The sequence below is a fragment of the Gracilinanus agilis genome, chromosome 3 (genome assembly GCF_016433145.1).
Source record: "Gracilinanus agilis isolate LMUSP501 chromosome 3, AgileGrace, whole genome shotgun sequence".
Classification (NCBI taxonomy): Eukaryota; Metazoa; Chordata; class Mammalia; order Didelphimorphia; family Didelphidae; genus Gracilinanus; species Gracilinanus agilis.
In genome coordinates, this window is record NC_058132.1 from 16,818,832 (window position 1) to 16,825,055 (window position 6,224).

At 47.5% G+C, this 6,224-nt stretch overlaps 1 pseudogene; it reads left to right on the plus strand.

Moving 5' to 3' along the window:
* Nucleotides 1-1,163: 1,163 nt before the first annotated feature.
* On the plus strand, nt 1,164-2,234 carry LOC123242860 (annotated as a pseudogene).
* Nucleotides 2,235-6,224: the final 3,990 nt, after the last annotated feature.

Genomic DNA, 6,224 nt, shown 5'->3' on the forward strand with positions numbered 1-6,224 from the left:
CCTTGAAGTATCCATTGAATTACAGGCTCTAGTCAATGTTGTATCACTCATCCTTGGCAAGGCATGAAGGGAAGAGGCTTGAGAAGATCAAATAGAGAATATCAGGGCTGGGAAGGACCTTGGAGATAATCTGAACCAACTCCTAGATTTGATCCATCAGGAAACTAAACTTCAAGTGGAAGAGAATTGACTTGTCCAAGGCCACAAAAAAAAAGGCAGGGCCTAGGCTGAAATTAAAAGTCAGGGCTCAGGATGCCATGATCTGGAGTCCTTGGACACAGTTCTTGGTGGTGAAGCGGGGTGAAAATGCAGGAGGAGAAGCCCAATAGGATGGGAAAGTGACTGGAGCAGAGAGAGTACTCCGGCCCAGAAAAAAAGAAGAGATCAGGCAAAGCTTGAACAAGGCCCACACAATGAGTGCCAGGCTGGGAAAGGAAACAGTGGAGCCTACCAGAGGCTATTCTATCCCACACCTTTCCACCTACTGCCTCAGGAAGCACCCGAAATGGTAGAAACCCAGCACAGTTAGAAGCCCTGGGCTTAGAGTCTGACTCTAGTGAGCTACTTAATGCCTCCAGAATGGGGGGGCGGGGGGGGAATGGGAGTAGGGGGTATTACAGTGGATTGGGCCTCAGTAGTCCTCATCTGTAGCATGAGGGAGTAGGACCAGGTGATCCCTAAGCAGCTCTGGATGCCAAGACATCTTGTGATCTCTCAGTTGAGATCATAGAACTAATGACCTTGGCAACCATCCATTTCAGCAAACTCATTTCACACTTGGGAAAACTGAGAGCACAACTCAGGACTCCCTGAGGTATATATAGCAGGCTTCAGAAAGAAGAGTTCTGTGGGAACTTTGACCCCGAGGACAGTGATTCTAGGGTCCCAGAACCTATGTATGAGAGGAGGGCTCTGGGCAGGGTCAATCCTGGAGAAAATGGCCAGAATCAAATGACCAGACCAGGGAGAGCACAGGGCTAGGTGGCTGGAAGCCCTGAAGGAAATCTTTGGGCAATCCAAACCAAGCCAACAGGCATTGATGAAGGACCTACTGTGTGCCAGGAACTGGCTTAGCCCTGGGGATATTAAGAAAGACAAAACCAGTCCCTGCCCTCAAGCAGCTTCCAATCTAATGTTATTGGTGTGTTCCAGGTGTGAGGATGATGGAGAACTCCTCGGAGCTCCCTCCAAATGCTTCAGACAACCTCTTCCCTGTGGAGCCTTCACCATCTGCCATCCACCAAACCTTCTAGATCATCTCTCTCATCATCTACTGCTTAGCCTTTGTCCTGGGCATAATTGGAAATGGGCTGGTGATCTGGGTGACAGGCTTCCAGATGACTCGCACAGTCACCACTGTCTTGTTCCTCAACCTGGCCTCAGCAGACTTCACCTTCACTGCCTTCCTGCCCTTCATCATTACTATGGCCCTGCAACCCCATTGGCCCTTTGGCTGGTTCCTCTGCAAACTTGTTAGCTCCATGTCCGTCTTTAATATGTCTGCCAGTGTCTTCCTGCTGACACTCATCTCTCTTGACCGCTGTGTCTCTGTCCTCTGGCCAGTGTGGACCAGGAATCACCGCACACCTGCCCGGGCAGCCCTGGCTGCTCTAGGGGCCTGGATTTTTGCCCTGGCTATAGCTTTTCCAACAGTAATCTTCAAGACTACAGTCACAGAGGATGGGATAACCTTTTGCTACTCTGACTTGGACCCCTGGAATGAGACAACAGATGATCAGGACCACTATGATGCCCTGGCTGAGAGCCGCCTCTGGTCCCTGGTGCTCAGCCGTTTCTTCCTAGGTTTTGTGATCCCTCTAGTCATCATCAGTGTCTGCTATGGCCTTATAGCAGTCAGGCTCTGCAGTGGAATGAAGATGGTCAAGTCCAGTAGGCCCTTCAAGGTCCTCACAGCTGTGGTGGCTGCCTTCTTCCTCTGCTGGCTCCCTCATCATGTGGTGTCTATGATAACAGTCTCCGTGTACCAACAGCCACACCTTGAAGATCTTTTGCCTTTCCTGAGTCCTCTTTCCTCCTCCCTGGTATTTGTCAATAGTTGTCTCAACCCTTTGCTCTATGTCTTCATAGGCCGGGACTTCAGGGAGAGACTGCTCAGATCCCTGCCAGCTGCCCTGGAGAGGGCTCTGAGTGAGGAATCTGGCCCAACAGGCATCACGGGGAGCTACTCCAACTCTGCTGCTCCTGCCACTGATGCTGAAAGCCAGGGGTTATGAAGAGGCCCCCTATCTTCTATGATCTTTCTTCAGGTCTGATTTCCTCTCCTCCTTCTGGCAGTCTATGGTCTGTATTCCATGTTCTAAAAACCCTTTTTGGCTCTGACATTCTGTTTTCAGTTCCCCCACCCCAGCACTGGCACTCAGTGTTCTAAGGCCCCTTCTGGGGATGACAGTCTATGCTTTAGGCCAGCTGGTACTTCTGGACTCTCACCTTTTCTAGGCTGTGTTCTAAGGCCAAACTATGTAATAGAAAACTAGCCATCTAAAAGCCTTCCTGGATGAGGCACAGGTCCAGATCTCTCAGCTCATAGTCCTCCTCTCAGACCCCTGAGGAGGGATGGAACTATCATCCTCCCTCCCTGGAGTTCATCACCCTCATTCACTTACCTCTTCAAACCCTCTCAGGTTTTGAAACCTCTTCTCATGATCTCTCCCTCTTTCATCAAGTTCCTTCCCTTGGTTCCTTTGGGCTGGCAGAAATTGCTCCACCTTTCAGATCAGTCCAGAGAACACTGCAAATGGCCTTGGGCAATACTTGTTCCTCCCTCTCAGGGCTCAGCTTCTACAGTCATCCCCACAACCTTGGGGAGGGAGTGGGAGGCCCTCTGCCAGGGACTAGGAAGTAAGAAGGGGAAGGGAAAGAGCCTGGAGCCAAGAATAAAGAGATCTGGGATCAATCCCTAGCCTCTTCCCCCATGAGACTTTGGGCAAGCAATTCCTTCTCTGTACCTCAGTTTACTCCCCTGTCAATTGAGGGAGAGCTGGCACTCACTGATTCTCCAGGCACTCTTTCCAACCTCATTTTGTTACCATTTTCTTCTGGCTATGGGATGCTCAAGTGAAACTGGCAGGGACTCCCTCCTTCAGAAATCTGGCCTATAGATTGGCAAGTGGAGTTCCAGCCCACAGGGGACACCTGGGCCCAGCCACTTCCCCTCTCAATGCATACCATCTGCACAGAGATGATCATAGTATCCATGGGAGTAGATGAGGTAGAAAAGAAAGCTCAGGGGGAAAAGAGATGAGGACCTAGCACAGAGACTTGAACCAGGACCTCCATGGTAGCCCGGATGAAGAAGCAGCAAGAGAGACATCAGATGGGTAAGAAGAGAACCCAGAGAGAAATGTCCCAAAAGGCAAGAGGATTCAGGAGAACCCCTTTCTCCTTCACATAAAAGCCACTAAATCCTTGTCTAGGTGATTAGTAACAGCAGCAGGAAGGAATCTGGGGAGAAGGTTCAATCTCTGGAGGGGGGGTGGGAGATGCACTCCTCCCTGCTTCAAGTGAAAGCAGCAGCAAACTTTCCAAGTCATCTTATGGAAGAAACTGCCACCACCACCACACCAGGCTTCAGCCACCACCACGCTGACCCGGGAGCAGCCAGCAACGTCCAGGCAAGACACTGCCACCAGCAAAGTTCATCACTTGCCCAAGGCTCAGATGATGGGTAGCATTTTTCAGCAATAAAGTCTTTCTGGAATTAAGATATGGACTCTGGATTTTTAGACCTCATGCTAAGGCACACTGATCAGGCTACAGCAGAGTAGAAACCTAACTTTCCTATATCCTGGGAAACCAGTCTGAGGCTCGCTTTACTGGGATATTTGCCTTGTGGTGGTCACGGTCTGGAACCTAACCCACAATACCTCCAAGGTCTGCCTGTCTCTCATTGGAGCCTCCCAGCACTCTGGCCATGAAATGGGCCATATGGATATCAGGTATGGGACAGCCTTTGTTCCACCCTACAGCAACACAGGAGGTCCCAAGGACAGAGAACAGAACACATTCACCTCCAGCTTCAATTTCCCATCCCATCCAGTTGCCCACTCAGGTCATCTCACCATTTGCTATCCACCACATACCAAACCAGCCCTTCTTCTCCCATCCCCGCTCACCATTCCCCAGAATGGATTCTTCTCCTCCTATTAGAATGCAAGGTCCTCAAGGGCAGGGATTGTCTCTTTGTAATATTCCTATCCCTGTTGCTTAACTTCATGCCTGATGTGGGCTCTGAGTGAGGTTGTTGTTGTTCACTTGTGTCTGACTCTTGGAGACCTCACTTGGGGTTTTCTTGGCAAGGATACTGGCGTGGTTTGCCATTTCCCTTTGTAGCTCATTTTACAGGTGAGGAAACTGAGGCAGAGTTACATGACTTGCCAAGTCATACAGCTAGTAAAGTTTTTGAGGCCAAATCTGAACTCAGGTCTTCCTGATTCCAGTTCCAGTGCTCTATCCACTGTGCCACCTAACTAATAGTTATCACTTTAAAAGATGCTTTTTTAGCATTATCACTTCTTAAAGCCTTTTGTACATGCATGTACACACATGCACACACCCACGCGCACACACACACACACACAGGATTTAAAATGGATGAACATATTCTGAATTCACCACCAGGTGTCACTCTACTCAAACAGTTTCTTTTGCTCTACTATATCTGTACATAGACCAACTTTCTAGTTGACTAGAAATAACTTTCTAGCTGTCCTAAAGAAACCAGTTGGCTTTCTCCAACCTTAAAATGGCATCCTGTAGCTTTTTCCTCTGGTTCAAGTTCCACTCTGGTCTCAGAGATGAAGTCTCATTCAAATATCAGAATTTAAAATACACCGTTTGTAGTTTGGCTTGTGTCCCTATTCCTCATGGTTGCTGTCATCTTTTTATCTTTTTCCTCAGGACCCATAGATTCAGGCTGTGATATATTGCAAGGGTATAGTTTTCTTTTTTCAGTTTCATTTGCATTGATAGCTTTTGTTTTTATATCACCTCTACTGTCCACTACGTTCATCCTAGGGCGCCTTTATGGCAAAGAATAAGAGAAGTGATAGGGTGTGAGGAGCAGTTTACCAAAAATCATCAACACATCAACCAAGTGTGGCATTGCACCCAGTGTTCCTTCTACAGCTCTTCGTTCTCCTAGGGCTCCTTTGGAGAAATGAGTGGTCCTTATCTCATGCATTCCATTTTTGGCTTTGTGATGGTTCCTTCCATGGGCAATGTTGCCAACATTGTGTATACTGCTTTCCTGGCTCTGCTGACCTCCTTTTGCATCAGTGCTTGTAAGTCTCCCTATACATCTCTGTATTCTTCAGTCATCACTTCTTACGGGACACTAATACTCTATTCTATGCACATAGCACCATCTATTCAGCCTTTCCCCAAGCAATGAGCATCTACTTTGTTTCCTGTTCTTTGCTTCTATTAACATCTTGGTCTCTTGTCTACAGGACCTTTGCTTTGATCAATGATTGCCTTGAGAATGTGCCAAGCAGTGGGATCTCTGGCTCAAAGGAGAACTCTGTTCTAACATAATTCTAATTGCTTTCCAGAGTGTTTACACCACACAGCCCCACCTTAGTAATCATAGTTTTTAAATAAGTGGGGTTTTTACTCAGCCCAGGTTTCACTGGTTCACAGGGAACCCCTAGATGAGATGTTCTCTGCAACCCATAGTCATAGAGAGGTTAAATGTCTCTCTCAGAGGCACATAATCAATATATGTCTGAGGCAGGATTTGAACACAGCTCTTCTCAGTTTTACAATTGATTCTCTACTCACTATACCAGTGGCCCATGGATTCCTGGGAGTCTCCAAGACCTTTTCAGTGGGTTCATTAAGTCAGATCTATTTTCAAAATGATACTAATGTTATCTGTCTATTAAATCTTTCCTCTTTCCAATCACATATCAATATGAGGCCACATTTTCTTTACATATTCCAGTCAAACAATAGTTGGAATGCAGAAGAAGAAAGGAGAATCCGGTTGTCTTTCATTAAGCCAGACATTAACGAGATTTGCAAAAATATATCAAATGCTGCCATTCTTCTCAGTATCTTTTTTGCTCCCAAAAAGTTATTTTGGAAAAACAGTTAAGGGGCTAGGGCTTGATGACATCTAACAGTCTCTGAGATAAGTGGGAAAACGAGAAAGGGGAAGGTGCTTTACCCCCACCCCCCACGCCCCCCAGGGCTGGAGACACAGA